General features: G+C 38.5%; 1 long non-coding RNA gene across 1 annotated transcript; it reads left to right on the top strand.

Moving 5' to 3' along the window:
- On the top strand, positions 422 to 10,376 carry LOC109844897. Its single transcript, XR_002248160.1, has 2 exons — positions 422 to 618; positions 10,111 to 10,376. It is a non-coding gene; the product is annotated as an uncharacterized LOC109844897 (long non-coding RNA).

The raw sequence follows: 13,357 nt of genomic DNA, 5'->3' as shown, positions 1-13,357 counted from the left end.
CATTTTTGCTGCATTTGGATGGATGGTAAAGAAAGGAAAAGAGAGAGAATTTTTAAGTGTAACTTTGTTTGGGAGTTTTATTAGGAGGGTAAAGAAATGTAAGGAAGAAGAAGTTTTCAATTATTTCTTTCACCCTCAAATTAGGTGGTAATGAAAGGAAAGGAAAAGAAATCAAAAGATCTTAATAAAAGAGACATATTAATCCTCTGTCATAATAGATCAACAACTAAAATTCATTTACTTCCCTTCCCTTCATGTAATTAGAACTTCTAATCAACATAATTTAAGTTTACCTTCATTTGCCTTATAAAGCTCTCAAACAAGATATCATATTTTCCCTTCTCTTCTTTACTTTTTTTTCTTTCCTTAAACTCACCTTTCCTTTCCGTTCACCAGTAAACTCTCAAACATAGCTTATAACAAAGATAATTAAAGCTAAGAAAAAGTTTACCCGGTAAGGTTTAACGCCTTTAACCTTGTACCAAACAAGCCCTAAAGGTGACCTTGACCCTTGCTCCTTTCCATTCTCTGTCCTTGGGAGGCGAAAATCCTCGGGCGCCGATCATTGCCGGGTAGCGGTCGCAGGATTATCTCACATTATATTTGATGGAAACCAAGGTCAATTTATGCCTCAATTCAAGCTTTTACTCTTTTTATGCTAGTATATTAGGCTGTAAGATTTTCTTAATGAAATTAATTGGATCAGCTGATTTATTTTACTTGAACTTCTAGGGTTCTTTTTATAAGTTCAGTTCTCTGTTTTTCCTCATTCTTTGACAATATGAAATCAGGTCAGCGTACACCTTTTCTTTTCTTTGAATGTGTATTTCTTTCTTTAAAATTTGTAATTTATTGATATTCTGACACGGATTTGGAGTTATGCCTCGCTCAAATCCATAATAAGCTTTAGTTTATCAACAACTTATTTGCCATCAATAAGAAATTTTTGGTTCGTAAATTTAAACTAAAGGATCAATGAAACAGACACTAAGGCCACGCCATTGTCAATCTTTGTTGAGCACTCTGATGGAGTGAAATAGGAAGAAAACATTTAGGACCCCTGGCCGAACACGAGACACTTAAGACTTCTCCCAAATCTGCTCTCATTTTGAATCAAAAGAGATATAAAGGAACACATCACACTGCACTGATCTGGAGGTCTCATTGTGATGTATGCGAAGCACTCCGCTTATGGTATGTAGCTATTCATTATCGACAATATGTTTCTATTGTCTGAGAACTTAATGAGATTGGATGAGAGACATCGCCAATCGTTTACATGTACTCACAAATTAACAAGTCACGACTTTTTAATGAGATTGCTTTTCACACTCAACTCTACAGTGTGGTTTTCAAGAGATTGGGTAGAGAATCAACAGGTCTGTTAGTTTCTAATCATCGAACATGTTTGTAGAAATACCTGCGTTGAGTTGCAACAAGGTTGGCATGCATTACAACAGTGTGTACTAGACAAGATTATGTGATACTAGACAAGGTTTTGTGATTAAGTTTCAATGGATTTCATCAAATTCTAATGAAGTAAATCTTATTGCAGTAGATGTGTATCAGTTTGGTTGGTGCATGATTTTTTGTGTCAGGAGAGTGCTGGAAGGTTGATTGTGTTATCAATGACCTATGCTACCCCGACACAGCAATTTTGGCACCGTACCTGTGTCGGGTGCAGTTTGGGTACGTTTCGGCACCCAAACGGAGGGGACATGGGAGCAACTCATTTCCCACGTGTTGGGGAAGCTCGGAGATCGAAGACGAGATCAGGGAAGCGTCGACAAGCGTCGGGGAAGTGTCGACAAGGGTCCGGAAAGCTTCGACGAGGTCGGGGAAGCGTCGACGAGGGTCGGGAGATGGTTTTGGCGGTGAGGGTTTTGATGAAAATCTGCATGTTGGCGGCGGTTTTGAGGGGCTCCGGCGGGGAGGGCGCAGATGGGGGAGGGGAGATTAGGGTTTTTGTTGGCGGCGGTTTTGAGGGGCTCCGGCGGGGAGGGCGCAGATGGGGGAGGGGAGATTAGGGTTTTGAGGGGAGGCGAGTTTTCTAGGGTTAGGTGATACGGATGTATCTTCTTCTCTGCTTCGGAAATTTAGTGATCCTCATGTGAGCTTGAGGATAGATGATTCTCATGGTAGCTTGAGAATAGAAGCATGGACGGAGCCACGGATGTCGGCAGAAACGGTCAAAATCAGGAAAACGACGAAAATCAGGAAACTGGTGAAAAGGCTCTGGCCGGTCGACCGAACGACCAACACCGATCGACCGGATTCGTGCACACTACAGGGTCGAAAACATGTTCTCTGGTCGGTCGACCGACGCACTCTTGTCGAACGATCGATAGGGGTTGACCAGTCGACTGAGAGTTGTACATTGGTTGATCGGATCGGGTTTCCTGGACCGATCTGGATTCTGTTTTGACACGAATCCTGGTTGGATTTGTATTGGTTATTTACCACTTTACCACCCACGTTGTTTGACATATAAATAGGGATTGTTTAGGGTTTCTAAACAGGAAATTAGAGTTTAAAGAGGATAGAAAAGTTGTTCTTTATTCTAGAGAGATTGCGAGAGAGAGATTTTATAATATTTTATTCTTCATAATCTAGAGAAGGTATTTTTCTTCGCTAATTGAATTGTTTTGTGTGTTTTATTGTTTTCTTCTCAAAACTCACCTTTGATAATTCTGCGATCAAAGCTGCTCGCTCGGCGACTCGTACCAAGTTGGCATCAGAGCGATCAGATCTTGTGAAGTGGTATCTTGTGTATGATTCTTACTCGATCGTAATATAAGAAACTAGGCGAGATTCTTGTTTCGTTGGAAGAAGTCCAGAAATCAATTAAAAAGAAGAAGATGGCTGAAAACGATAATTCATCGAGGCTTGATGCGATGGAAAAACAGATCGAGACAATCAATTCAACTCTCATGAAGCTCGTTGATCTCATCCACGGAGGCGAAAAGAAAGGTGAATCTTCGGCAGGGTCCAAGAAAAAACCTATAGAATCCGATAGAGGTAGTGAGAATTCATATTTCGACGAGGAGGTCGAGGCCGTCAAGGCTGTTCCTATAGAATCCGATGGAGTTAAAATTCATGTTTATGTTGAGAGTGTCGACGTTGAGAGGTTTGATGATTGGATCGAGCGTATGAAGACCTATTTCACTCTTTATGGCTATTGGTCAAAGGAGAAGATTGTTTTTGCGACATTAAAGGTTTCCGAGCACAAGTTAACGTGGTGAAAATCTTACTGTAAACAGGAGAAGAAATCTGTGTCGTAGAGCAGGTTCAAAGAGCTACCGAGAAAGCAGTTCTACCCGGTGGGATTCCTTGAAGAGCGTTGGTACAAGTGGTATGACTTGCGCTAAAGATTCAATCATACCATTCAAGAATACACTACAGAGTTTTAGCAACAAGCGATAGTCCTCAACATTGCGACGGAGGAGTACTCTGTTTTTATGAAATATATGGCGGGTTTAAACGAATACATCCGGAAGGAGATGAAACTATTGACGGTTGAGTCGATTATGAAGGCGAGCGTGAAGGCTATTACCGTTGAAGGCAAGCAAAAGAAGAGCAACTAGACGAAGAGAGATGTCAAGCAAGCTGGAAGCGAGTCTAGTGGTTCCCAACCTAAGAAGGAAAAGAAGAAGGGTGATCCAAGGAAAGCAGGATTGACTTGTAGTCATTGCGAGAAGACATGACATGTCGCTGATCAGTGTTGGGAGAAGTATCATCATCTCAAGCCGAAGAAGAAGGAGGAGAAAAAGACATACGTGATAGCACAAGGACCGAAAGAAGTCTCAGGGATGATAAAGCCCAACAACAGTCTCAACTTTGTGGCAGAGAAGCAGGTCGTGAAGGAAGACGAAAACCCCTAGGAACAACTCTTTGTTCCCTGAGGGAGTATCTGAGGCGTTTGTTCTCTGAGGGTTTGGGGTGAGGAATGAGGAAGGGCATTTATAGGGAGTGAGAATGAGATAAGGGTGTATCTGAGGCGTTCGTTCTAGGGTTGGAGGATCTGGGCCGTGGATTTGTTGTGAGAATGTTTATTCATGGTATTATTCAGCCTGTTTAATTGGGCTCAACTAGCTTTTTGGTTTACTCACGAAAGTCCACCTCCCTCTTGACTGGTGTTTTGTGCATTCTATATAAGTCCCTGGTAAATGTATGTTTATTCACATAATTCTTTGTGTGTATTTTTGTTGATACATCTAATCGTTTTTTATGAGTTAAGAGGTTTCCACTTTTAACTGATGATATGAAGTTCTCAATTGTAGGTTTTTTAAGGAATGAGCTTTATTTCAATTTGATAATGTGTAAATTCATGTAGAATGTGTTGCTGTGAGGGATATGAATATATGGGTGAAGGGGTGTGAATTATTTTTGTATTTGATTAGTTTGATGAGATTTATATTTTTCTTTTTATTTTTTGGAGTTATATTTTTTGTTTATATATATTTTTTGTTTATTTGTTATTTATTTTATTTATTATTATCTTTATATATATATATATATATATATAGAGAGAGAGAGAGAAGAGAGAGAAAAATGGGTATACTTCGGTACCAAGAGATACTTGTAGTGATGTGACACATCTTGTTCATACATCACACCTTGAAGTGGAACCTCACCAACTTCAAGGTGTGATGTATGGACAAGATGTGTCCACAATCACTACCGAAGGATCTTGGCCCAAGTGATACCCATATTCTCATAATATATATATTATATGATATATATATATATATATATATTATAATAATATATTATATATATATTATATATATATATATATTATATAATATATTATATATATATATATATATATATATAATATATAATATATATATATATATATGAGGTCGTCGTACCCGTACCCTGTACCCGTGATCCATTGTATTAGTCGCCATGCGAGCATCTTTGATCGTGGAATTATCAAAAGTGGTTTTTGAGAAGAAAATAGCAAACAAAAAAACAATTCAATTTGACGAAGGAAAATACCTTCTCTAGATTATGAAAAATAAAAGATTATAAAATCTCTCTCTCACACAATCTCTCTAGAATAAAGAACAATTTCTCTATTCTCACTAAATTCTTTTCTGATCTTTAGAAACCCTAAACAATTCCTATTTATAGGTTAAACAACGTGGGTGGTAAAATGGTAAATAATCAAGACAAACTCAATTAGGATTTGTGCAAAATAGGAATCCAGATCAGTCCGGAAAACCCCCGTCGATCGACCGACATACATTAATCGGTCGACCGGTCTAGGCTCATCGGTCGACCGACTATAGTGCGCCGGTCGACCGTCCAAAACACATGTTTCTGGACACTATAGGTGCATGTTTTCGATCGACCGATGCTGATCATTCGGTCGACCGATGCTGATCATTCAGTTGATCGATGGTGCTGCATCGGTCGACCAATACAAGCTCATCGGTTGACCGGCCAGAGCTGTTTCGCCAGCTTCCTGATTTTCGTCGTTTCTCCTGCTTTCGACCATTTCGTTGTTATCAACGATTCCGTTCACGCTTCTATTCTCACACTAGCATAAGAATCATCTATCCTCAAGCTCTCATGAGGATCACTAAGTTCCCGAAGAGAGAAGATACACCCGTATCATGACTCCCCCTTTAGGAACTTGAAGTCCCTTTAAAGTTAGAACTTCAACTGAGAAAACTCTCGAGCTCCTCCTTCTTTGTTGAACCACTTGGCCTTGCTAGGAACTTGACCTAGACGTCCAACCAGAAACGACTCTTTCGTCCCCCGTCTAGTCGTAGTCACCTTTCGCTCCAAAATACAATCCTCTTTCAGTAGCTCCTCATAAGGCCTAAGGAACAGCGAGACAAATTTCTTGTTTGCATTCACTAGCCTTTTCGTCTGAGTCACAGTCACCAAATTTGTCTCCTTCGGAAGAGGCATCGAACGAAATATGAACTTCTCACCGTCTTTGGTGAATGTATTCTTCTGAGCCCGTCTTTCGTAGATTACGTATCTATCCCACAAATACGGATTGTCCAGTATAACTTGACAAACATCCAATGGAACTACGTTGCACGTGACCTCGTCAATATACGTCTCGTGAAGTGTAAATCTGAAAGTACATTGATTAACTACACTCAGCCATGTCTCCTTCTGAATCCACCCTAATAGATAGGGCTTTGGATGCTTGATCGTCTTCAGACCCAGTTTCTGAACCAATACTTCGGATATCAAATTTTTCTCGCTGTCTCGATCAACTATGACATCTACCAAATTGGTCTTCACTTGCAACTTAAGAACAAAAAATTGCTCTTTAGGGTCTTCGTCCTCCTTTGCGGTCTGCTTCCCTGCCATAAGGTTTAGACTGATGTTGGCATCCGTCATCCCTGGGACTTTTTTCGGACATTGTGCTATCATGTATGCTTTTTTCTTCTCCTTGTTCAACCCCTTCGGTTTGAGATGAAGATACTTCTCTCAGCACCGATCAGCAACATGTCCTGTCTTTTCGAAATGACTACAAATCAGTTCTGCTTTCTTTGGATCACCATTCTGCTTTTCCTCCTTAGGTAGTCTCGCCTCCAGCTTGCTTGACATCTCCCTTTGTCTGTTGCTCTTCTTCTGCTTGCCTTCAATGGCAATAGCCTTCACGTTTGCCTCCGCAATCGACTTAATCGTGAATAGCTTCATCTCCTTCCGGATGTATTCATTCAAACCCGTCATGTACTTCATAAAAACATGATACTCCTCCGTTGTAATGTTAAGGACTATAGTTTGTTGTTGAAACTCAGTAGTGTACTCTTGAACGGTTTGATTAAATCGTTGACGCAAGCCATACCACTTGTACTAACGCTCTTTAAGGAATCCCACCGGGTAGAACTGCTTCCTCAGTAACTCCTTAAACTTGCTCCACGACACTTCTCCTGCTTACAGTAGGACTTTCACCATGTCAAAGCATGCCCGGAAAGCTTCAGTGCCGCGAAAACGATGTTCTCCTTAGACGAATAGCCAGAAAAAGTAAAATAAGTCTTCATACGCTTAATACAATCATCAAGCCTCTCAACATTGACACTCCCATCATAAACAGGTATCTCCACATTGAAATCAATCTTCAAATTTTGGTAAGAACTCTTACCCTCTTGATGTGGAATAGTCTTGACGGTCTCGACCTCCTCGTCAGAATCTGAATTCTCACTGTCTCCATCGGATTCTACATGTCGCCTCTTTGACCCCGACGAAGGTTCAACCTTCTTATCACCTTCGTGGATGAGACCGACGAGCTTTGTGAGCATCGAACTGATTGTCTCGATCTATTTCTCCACTGCATCAAGTCCGGATGAATTGTCGTTTTCAGCCATCTTCTTCTTCTTTTTTGACTTCTGGACTTCTTTCAAAGAAACAAAAATTTCGCCTAGGTTCTTGTATTGCAATCGAGTAAGGACCATACACAAGATACTCCTTCACAAGATTTGAATTAGTTCTGATACCAACTTGATATGAGTCGTCCTGCGAGCACCTTTGATCGCGGAGTTATCAAAGATGGGTTTTGAGAAGAAAACAACAAACAATTCAATTTGATGAAGGAAATATCTTCTCTAGTTTATGGAGAATAAAAGATTATAAAATCTTTCTCTCATAATCTCTCTAGAATGAAAAAATTCTCTATTCTCACTAAACTCTTTTCTGATCTTTAGAAACCCTAAACAATCTCTATTTATAGGTTAAATAACGTGGGTGACAAAGAGGTAAATAACTAAGACAAACCCAATTAGGATTCGTACAAAATAGGAATCCAGATCAGCCCGGGAAACCTCCGTCGATCTACCGACATACATTAATCGGTCGACCGGTCTCGGCTCATCGGTCGACTGACCATAGTGCGTCGGTCGACCGTCCAGAACACATGTTTCTGGACCCTGTAGGTACAGGTTTACGGTCGACCGGTGCTAATCATTCGGTCGACCGATGGTGTTGCATCGGTCGACCGATACAAGCTCATCGGTAAACTGGCCAGAGATGTTTCGCCAGCTTCCTGATTTTCACTGTTTCTCCTGCTTTCGACATTTTCACCGTTATCAACGACTCCGCCCACGCTTCTATTCTCACGCTACCATGAGAATCATCTATCCTCAAGCTCCCATGAGGATCACTAAGTTCCCGAAGAGAAGATACACCTGTATCATCCATACCCATATCTGTACCTATGCAACCTTGTCAACGACTGGTTAGTGCAGGTGTATAGAGGTATAGATGGTCTGAGAGGTGTTGACGATGAGGAGTGTAGTTCTATCTATAGGTGGAAGATGATTCTCTGTCATCAGTGATGTATTATTAACACTATCCTCCTAGAAGTCCAACTGTTGTCTTCCTAAATTCAAAATTTTGCAGGACAATTTCACATTTGCCAAGGATAAAAAATTCATCATCTTTAGTTGAGAGAATCAGCTTGGTGTCTGGTTGGTTGGTATGCTACTATATGTACTTTGACCTTTATACATTTGGATTTTGGACTTCTAGGATTCTTCAGTTCTATAGTTTTTTCTTTGTACTTTTACCTTTATAATTCAACATATGGTGATTTTCCCTTCCTTTTCATGTATTTATTGTTTTGCCAAAATTTGGATGTTCTTGCTGCATAACTAGTAGATATTTGCTTGTTTACTGAACCTTCAGCCCAATAGTTTCCCAACCTACTATTGAGAGAAATAGAACATCGTCGAGTAGTTAATTAAGCGTTGCGACTTTAATTTAAAACTTATATTAATTTTGGAGGAGGTAAATTTCTTCAACCTTCTTTGATGTTTGATATAGAGTGAAGAATATGCTTGTATTCTTGCATAATATATCAAATCGTTTTTCTCTACTTCAATACAACTAACTATGTTTTGTTTTCCTTTTAAGTTTGTTTTATTACTTCGCGTCCTTGCAAATCATGTCAGTTATGTAAGTGCATACCATCTACTTCTCTTAGGAATAAGGATAATAAAACGTCATTGAAAATATCTCTCTATTTAAAAACCCGCTAATGAGGAACCACATCCTCCACAATTGTAAAATTGATTATCTGTGTGATGAATGGAATGCAAACTTGTGCAGTCTGCAACTATGTAAACAACCAGGTTGCTGTCACGTAGAGGGGAAGGTGTCATGTGTAAAGAAACTGTTTCACTAGTTAAAAGTGGTATTTATTGCCTATTTTTCTTGGATTATTTGAACCGTTGCTTTTGGAATTTTCATACCAAAATTCGCATCGAACTGTTTTATCCATATCTTAGCCCATAGAAAAATGATCCAAAATTTCAAAAATACTGAGGCATGGTAATGGTGGATATGACTTTCTACTGTTTTGCAAATTTTCTCTGTTTGTGGGTTGAACTTATTGTGGGTTGAACTTATCGTATTTTTTACTCATAAATTCTTTCATCATTTTGGAGGTAATTCTACAATGACAAAATCAATTTGCCACTACTAAGGGCTCTATCTTCTATAAATTTAGCAGCTTTTGTATCATTCTTTTGATGCCTCAACGTGTTTCCATCTTAGTTTACCCCTGCTCCTATCTGCGTCCTCAGCTGAAATCATGTACTTCACAACAATTCAGTTTCACAAATACCAAATAATACTTTCTTTATTTTTTGCTTTGTTTATTTAAGAGGCAATGATGATTTCCCAGGAGTTTTAAGACCTTTTTTATGGTAAATCTTATGAAATGGCTTGGCAATTTTGGAGGGTCTGCGGCAGGCAACCAATTTGCAGCTATATTCATATATACATGTACATATACATATACATATACATATCTTTTTTCTTTCTTTTTCTTTTCTTTTCTTTTTGGATGACCATAACGGTTGGTGAACCTTCTCCCTTTAACTGGGGAGACAAACCATACTTTTGAATGTAACATATGATAAAAATGGGAAGATCTGAGCCTCTTACCGATATTATTACCAACGATGGGAAGATCTGAGCCTCTTACCGATATTATTACCGATATTATTACCAATGATGATGGGAAGATCTAAAATTTGAATTTTTATTTAATCATACTTTAGCTACATGTTGCTGATTTACTGGAGATTATGCTATAGATTATCTGTGTGATGATGAATGGAAAGCAAATTTGTGCAGTCTGCAGCTAAGCAAACAACCAGCTTTCCATTGAGGATCCTAAAATATCAACCAAAGCTTCCTCCGTTTGTTGTTCTGTTCTGAGGGTCCCGTGCATTTTTTAAACTGTTTCTCTTGTATCTCATTGCCTATTTGTCTTGGAATATTTGAACTGTTGCTTTTGGAATTTTCATACCAAAACTTTTGCATTGTACTGTTTTATTCATTTGTAGCCTACAAAGAATAAGATCAAAAAAAAATTTAAATACAGAGAGATGATAAAAGGAGTGATGGCTTTTTGACTGTTTCTAAAAAAAAAAAAAAAAATCTGTGTGGTTGGGTAGGCTTGATCTTGTTTTTAACTCATAAACTGCTTTCCCCTTACTGCAGGTAATTACGCAGAGATAACAAAGATTTAGCTTTATTAAGGTTCTATCTTCTAGGAATTTAACAGCATTTGTACCCTTTCTTTTTTTGGAGGTGATCCACTTTCATTTTGGTTTACTTGTCCTAACCTTCAACTACAATCCCGGACTTTCCAGTACTTCATTTTCATAAAGCCTGATAATCCTGTAGCCTGTATCTTGTTTATTTAAAAAGGCATTGATAACTTGAGGTGATGATGACTTCCCCAGAACTTTTAGAGGCTTTTGACAGTACGTAAATCTTACAAGAGCTTGGAGGGTCTTCCACAGGCAACCAGCTTGCATCTATATGCATATATGTATCCTATCCTATTTCTTTCTTTCTTTCTTTTCTTTTCTGATAACTAGGGTGGTTTTCAGATTCTCTCCCTTTAAATGCGGAGAGAAGCCATATTTCTGATTGTAAGATATGATGAATGGGAAATCTGAGCCTCTTATCGATGTTATACATATAGAGGATATTGGGTATAAGCCCCATAAGCTGTCACCTCATTTTGTAAAGCTGCTAATAGATAGGAGTGGTAAAGCACGACTCGTCCGATGTTATCAGGATGGTGTAACCACTACTATACTTTTTTGTTAGTTCATCTAGCAAAATGAGCAAAATGAGCTCCCACCTTACACACACGCACAAGCACACGGGCACATACACATTCATAAATACATTCCTGACCTCGGGACTTCGTGATGGATTTATTCAAATGAAGGATACATTCCATTTCCTCTTGTTTACCATGCCCTAACACACAAGGACCAAAACCTATGCACTTTGAAAGGTTTTATGGCAGCCATCAAATGACATTTTTTTTTTAGTCGCGTCATTTTGCAACCATTAGACGATGGATTAAAAATTCGCAAAGCATGTGTTCTTTTTGTCTACAAGCATTTATGATGTATGATTGAGATGAAAGATGTGGTCATCCATTAGAGGGATCCACCATATAGTTTGGCAGATGGGGACGAAAAGTTTTTATTTCCAGGCAAATTTAAAGTCTTAGCCATTTATATATTATTCATCAATTCTTCAAAAAAATCTTTTGTTCTTATTGTTGTTTCTTTGCTTTCTATGTAGAAGAAGAAAGGCAGTGACATTTGCAAAATTATGATAGTGCTTGTTTGTTATTGTCTTTTTCTTGCAAGTATGAGGGGTTCATTTATTATTATTATTATTATTATTATTATTATTATTATTTTGGGGAAGGTGGTAAGAGGTTTAGCTGCTTTTATTTTATACACTAATGTGAAGTAGCAACCTGCCATCTCTAGTTAGTATCTGTCCCTAGTTAAAGAGGTTTGCATGATAATGGCGGCGGCCGCGGCCGCAGCGACAACAATAACAACAAAGCGGTTATCCAAAAACGTATGGGTTTCTGCTCTAATCCTTTTCACCATTTATCTCTATTAGGTCTCTGGCGTCTAGCCTTCTAGTGTTCAGATAACCAGATCACACTAGCAGCCTCACTCTGCAATAGTCATTTCACAAAACTTGATTAGTGTTTTGTGGTTTATCCTAATTTACATAAATGACAATGATATTCGAGAGTATGAGATGGTGTGACAAGCTTGTTTTGTGGTTTATCCTAATTTACATAAATGACAATGATATTCGAGAGTATGAGATGGTGTGACAAGCTTGGAGGGGCTACCACATTGCAGGCAATAAATGACAATGATATTCGAGAGTATGAGATGGTGTGACAAGCTTGGAGGGGCTACCACATTGCAGGCAACCAGTTTGCAGGTATATTGTTTCATTTTTCTCTGGTGTTTTTCTTTGTTGGATGATTCGGGACCTCTTCCCTTAGGGGCTGTTTGGTTCGTTTCCATAAAATAATGGAAATGGAATCCAAGGCAAATAACCATTTCTAAAAAAAAATTTGGATCATTCAGGAATCCATAACTTGTGTTTGGTATAGAATGATGAAGTGAAGAATAGGAAAAAAAAATTTGGATCATTCAGGAATCCATAACTTGTGTTTGGTATAGAATGATGAAGTGAAGAATAGGAAAGCATTTCCAAAACTCATGGTATAGAATGATGAAGTGAAGAATAGGAAAGCATTTCCAAAACTCATGTTTGTTTCATTACCAAAAAAATTAAGGAGTTGTGAGAGTAATTGATGAGTTGTCAATGAGTTGTCAGATTTCCAGCCCATTTCAGAGCTTTAAAAGAGGATTTGGTTTTTTCATAAAGTGTGTTGGCATGTCAGTTTTTAAGAAATGCATTCTTTAAAAAAAAAATTGAACCAAATGACAGTTTTGGAATCCAAAAATGTCAAAAAACCTACTTTTTGTTTCAAAACTACATGATTTCCAAAAATTTAGCTGAACCAAACAGCCCCTTAACTGATAAGAGTAGCCATACTTCTTGCTATAATGTAATGTATTATAAAACTGAGAAGATCTGAGCTTCTATGTCCTAAACTAATCATGTATATTCATTTGGAAATTCATTCTACAATCAGTAGAAACCGACATCACTTTCATGTTCCACATAGGCACGCGGGATGTAAGGCTTGCTCTTATTGTTTCGACAGACGAGCTTAGTTGTTACTCCTATTGAGCATAAAATGAGGGAATTATTTTAAACAGTGTTATCACGTGCAATGGAAGCCATTAATTGCGCAATTCAGAGAAGTGAGAACATTGTAATTAACAGAAAAAGAACGGCTATAGGTTGGCTAAAGAGAACATGGTTAGAAACTGTCAAGAAAGATATGATGATGATCAACTTCGTGGAGGAAGTAACCATCAGCATAACCGAGTGTGAAGAGTATGATTCAGGTAGTCGACCCCAAAAATTCAGGATAAAGGCTTTGTCTAGTGATAGTTATAAGTGATAG

This window comes from Asparagus officinalis, chromosome 6 (assembly GCF_001876935.1).
Source record: "Asparagus officinalis chromosome 6, Aspof.V1, whole genome shotgun sequence".
Taxonomy (NCBI): domain Eukaryota; kingdom Viridiplantae; phylum Streptophyta; class Magnoliopsida; order Asparagales; family Asparagaceae; genus Asparagus; species Asparagus officinalis.
This window is presented reverse-complemented; position numbering and strand designations above follow the sequence as displayed.